A 5,036-nucleotide genomic window follows, 5' to 3' on the forward strand; every position below is an offset into this window, starting at 1 on the left:
TATAAAGCACAAGAAAAGTGATGTTGCTCCAGGTTTCAAAGGGCTTTACTGGAAAAATGTGGTGGAAATTCTGCAGAGATCAGCCTCAGCCTCATAATGCACAAAATTCAGTTTTTTCATTTTTGAAAAACTCCTGCAGTTTACTGAGATGTCCACAACAACTCTGATGAGTTCAGTCAGTTCTCGGAGAACATTTTCCACACCTAAACGTCAGAGGGAGGACTGAGCTTGCAACATGTATTCTGGCTTGCTGACGCTAAGAAATTCCATGACCAGTGGGAACCATGAACATTACTCTCTTTATACAGATGAGGCATGTTTTCAGACAAACACACACACATACACACACACACACACACAAACCCACTTGTGTCACTTTGATGTGATCATGAGGCGTCGGCTCACATAAACCAGTGAGGTCAGGGTTGTAGCTGCGACCATCAGGGAACAAGTAGCTGCGAATGAAAAAAAAAAAAGAGGTCGACAGTTACAAATACATAGCAAGACATCTGCCAGACACATTTTGATCATGTTTTGTTAAAGGACAGCTGTAGCATTTTTCAACCTGGACCCTATTTTCCCCATGTATTGTGTCTAACTGACTAATGTGAACAACAATTTTTGAAACTGGTCCAGTATTGAGTGTGAAGGCAGCAGCTGGCAGCTGCACAATAGGCCACAATGTAAGCATATGGGGCAATTTAACACTGTCACTTATTCTCCATTAAAAATGGTTATTTTTTCTACAGAAAAGCTCAGATTGCTATTATACGTGGCTGAAGTCAAATTAAAAGGCCTTGTCCACATCGTCAAATCAGCTAAATTATTAAACTACATTTTCTGAAAATTCTCCTGTTAATACTCTACAACTCACACATTTTCACATTTGTCTTCCTGTAACAATTTCGATAGATTTCAGAATGAGACTTCTGCTTGACAAGAAAATAAAAAACAGATCAGATCAAGTGAAAGGTAAAGAGACGCTTCAGCCACAAACCAATTTCAAATGAGAAACAGTGATGGTGTTCCTTTGCCCCATATGTTAATATTGCAGCCCTTTGCACAGCTGCTGGCTTCGTTCCTCTTGCTAAATAGTGGACCAATTTCAAAAATTGTTGTGCACATCAGTCACTTAGACACAAATACATGGGAAAATGGGGTCCAGGGTGAAAAGTGCAGAAGTTATCCTTTCAGCATATCATGTTATCAAGTATGCATTTCACTAATGGTACTAAAGGCATTATTACATGTTATATCTACAGGTGGGTTTCCATTACCAATTTGCACAAAAATTGAGCGATATTTTCAAAATGTTGATAAAACACAGTTGCGAGATGACTGTGTTTCCACTGAGTAATTTCATGCGACTTCTCCTCTGAAGTAGAGTGGCGATGGATGTTCAAATTAGCAGCTTTATTTCTATTGCAGCCACCGCACTAGCGGTCATTATTTCTAATTGAGGGTGACATAGGCGTGTTATGCAAGCAATAATGAAAAGGCAAGCCCCTTATATGTGGGAGTGGCCACACATGAGGCATTTCTGGGAGGTGATAGTCCACAATTTCACAGAGGAATTGTGGATTCAAAACTTCTGGATGATCCACTCAACCTTTTATAGAGTTATGTTGATGCAATAATAGCTCTTGTAGCGCCTGCAGCATCATGAGGGAGCCAGTTCCTGCTGACAAGCACATAGCCATAGCATCATGTGACCTAGAAAAGCCCAAAAAGTGCTTTTGTTACAGTTTGCAAAGTATGGCCTGAAATACCACCTCATGTGAGCATAAAAACTTTTTTGCGATAAATGGGAGGGGTTTTTTTATATTGACAAGTTTTCATTAGACGCATTTTATATTCGCAATTTCAATAAACGCAATTTGAGGGTTATTGAAAACCCGTGTTATGACATTCTACAGACATTTAAACAACCCATATGTATGTTTCGCATTTGCATGTTCACAAACATGATGAGCCAAGTACCTTTAAACTGAGTTGCGGTAGAACCACGAGCAGCAATGGAAGCACGTGTAGAAATTGTGTATATGTTTTACAGAAACTTTAATTAATCCTGATTTTTGACTGACACAAGATATCAGTTACCAACAGATATTAAGAAAACACTGTAAGTCTTAAATAAAAAGACAGTGAGTTATTTCTCTCTCTGCATGGAATACAAAGTACAATATAGCCATCGGCAATTATGACACAACTGAGCAGAAACTCTTTTCAAATTAAAGTCAATTTTGCAGATTAATTCAGCATTTACAAGCCACAGTAATTATAACCACGATGATTGACATTTGAAAGAGCGTCTGATGGGAACTTAACTTCCCCCGGAGTTACTGGGGTCTCCCCGCCTGATCAAAAACAGAGGTGCTTCAAACAGAACCCCCTCCTCCCCCTCCGGCTCTTCAGCTACAGTGGACTTGAAAGAAAACACTCCTTGAGCAGCCTCAGTCAGCTGCGATTGACGGCTGGAGGGGGGGATGCCGCGTACTAAATGGAGGGAAGCTTGTTTGATTTGTCTGGGGGCCTGTCAGATTATCAGGTACGATAGGAACAGATGGTCTCGCCGAGCGTCTCGAGGCTCAAAGACATCCTGTTGTCTGTCGGAGACAAAAAGAAACACGGTGTTTCATCTTGGAAGTGGCTTTCAGAGCAGAGGCACGGGGCTCTGCTGAGAGACTCTTAAAAACTACACAAATCAGATGTGACTGATTGAGACACCGTTTCTCATTTGGATACAGCGGATACACAGCGGACAGTTCAGCACAACTGATCAATATACAAACAAAGCCAGTGAGCCAGAGAGCGTGTGAGAGTGTATGAGAGGTTACGTACAAGCCCTCCCTGTAACCATCGATGAGGGCCTGGAACAGCGGTTTGTTGTGGGGGATGGTCTGCAGGATGTTGCCATCGTTGGTCACATAGCCGATGGCCCACTGGCCCAGCCGCGTACAGCTCAGCCTGAAGATGTAACTGAGAGAGACAGAGGGCAGACGTGCACGGTTCACACACAGGCTGCCAAACAAAACACGTGACATGCTTTAAATATTGATGTTGAAGCAATACAATGTTTGAATGTCAAGCACACTGTTACACTGCATGGAAAAAACTCAAATAAGCTGTCAGTAGACTGTTAGAATTAACTTTAAAGAATAAAAAGTTGTTTTTTTAATCGATGTAAAAACTGTATCATCCTTATCAAACTTTCACTAATCATAAATAAACTTCTTGTTAACGTGTTTTATTCACTTTTAGCTGAATTCTCATAATATGATCATCATACTTGGACTTAACAATGAACTCATCACATTTTGGAAGTCAGAGACCAAAGGCCAAGGTCACTGACCTTGTCTGTCTCATTCTTGTGAATACAATATCAAAAGTACATTTCTTTTTTTCAAATTTGGTACTAACGTTCACTTGCAGTCAGAAATGAACTTATTTAACTGAACTTATTTTTGGTGCACATGTGTTTATTTTATCTTTACATTGAACTGTATTTTTTTCTTATTGTGTCTTTTTCTTCTTGTCTTATGTTTTCTCACAGTGTTTTCATTTCGAGGAGAAAGTAATTTTTCAGAACTTTTTTGACAAACTATCCTTTTAAGAAGTGATGGGGGCAAAATCGGACATTTCAAAGAGTAGTGGGGACATGTGCACAGTGGCCCCAGTATAAATGACCCCTTTAGTATCGTGGACTTTCGGTAGTTTGCAATGAAATAGATGGATCAAATCTGTTTTTAGGAGAAATGACGCTCCACATCAGTCCTTAGAAGGATTTCAGATGAGGTGCAAACATAAAGATAAAATTCATTCTTGGAATAATCTTTTAACAAGTAATCAGACTTTAGGTTGGCTTATTTCAGGAGGGACATTTCTTTGAGCCATATTTGGCACTTCTTGGGATCATTTTATCAACAGCTATGATGGGTCTATACCTGGAATTAATGCTAAAAGCCCTCTGAAACAGCCTCATGATAAAATTGCAGAGGCCTGATGTGATCAGTTACACCTGAGTGACCGCTGGAGGGTAGAACAGATGAGATCATTACAACTCACCCGCTTCACTCAATGAGAAATGAGTCAATAACCAAAGAAACAATGTTTTTTTTTTCCTATGGTGAAATATGAACTTTCTACCCTTGACTTTTATATAGAACTAAAGTGCAACAAACAATGCTTCTGCTGTGCTTTTTCTTTCTGCTTTTGTGCTTTCCTGCTGCAAATCACAGCTGAATACAAAGGAAACAGCTCAGCACGAGGTGGAACAATCTGAACGTGAAAAAGATGTGAAAAGGGAGGTATTAAAAATGCAGTTCAGTATGAGTACTGGGCTCAGAGCGTGCCTTGACCACAGGATGATCCCACCTCCACCAGCAACAAAGGCACCCTGCTAAATCCAGCGGGGCTTTGACTGAGAGGAGAAGTGGGAAGACAGTTTGAGAATTTCTGTTTTACTGATGCTAAAAAGCTGTTTCCCCGCTGATGGTATCGCTCTACTGTGGACTGAAAGCCTGCCTGTGCACATGAGAATCACACATACAGCTTCACGTGCATTCATTACTTCATCATCACTTTCGGTGCAATCACCATTATTCATATTACTGTTTAACCCCTTTGAAACCTGAGAAAATTGCCTTGATTTCTTCCAAAAAAATGGGAAGAAGGCAATGAGCAACAAAAAGAAGAAACAACACAAAAATTTGCAAGAAATTAGTAAAAATGTCCAAGAAGACTATGTTGAATTAAAATTTTAAAAGTAAAAAAATAAGGAAATTACCTGGAGACAGTTGTTAACCCTTTGAAACCTGGATTGACATCAGTTTTTTTGTGCTGCATTCAGATGCCTTTAACAAGCTCTTTAACCCTTTGGAATCTGAGCAGATTGGTTTGATTTCTTTTGAAAACTTGCTAGAAATGTCCCACAAATTGCAAGAAAAGAGGTGACAAGAAAAACGACCTGAATTTTTTTAAAGGAAAATTTGAAAAGAAAAAAAAATGTCCAGAATACTATATTCATAATAATTATA

The 5,036-nt window shown here is 39.5% G+C and overlaps 1 long non-coding RNA gene across 1 annotated transcript; it reads right to left on the reverse strand.

The window, feature by feature from the left end:
• Positions 1–376: 376 nt before the first annotated feature.
• On the reverse strand, positions 377–2,996 carry LOC121964761. Its single transcript, XR_006107406.1, has 2 exons — positions 2,842–2,996; positions 377–455 (listed from the first exon to the last, which is right to left on the reverse strand). It is a non-coding gene; the product is annotated as an uncharacterized LOC121964761 (long non-coding RNA).
• Between the last annotated feature and the right edge of the window lie 2,040 nt (positions 2,997–5,036).

Source organism: Plectropomus leopardus, unplaced genomic scaffold, assembly GCF_008729295.1.
Source record: "Plectropomus leopardus isolate mb unplaced genomic scaffold, YSFRI_Pleo_2.0 unplaced_scaffold17074, whole genome shotgun sequence".
NCBI classification, from domain to species: domain Eukaryota; kingdom Metazoa; phylum Chordata; class Actinopteri; order Perciformes; family Serranidae; genus Plectropomus; species Plectropomus leopardus.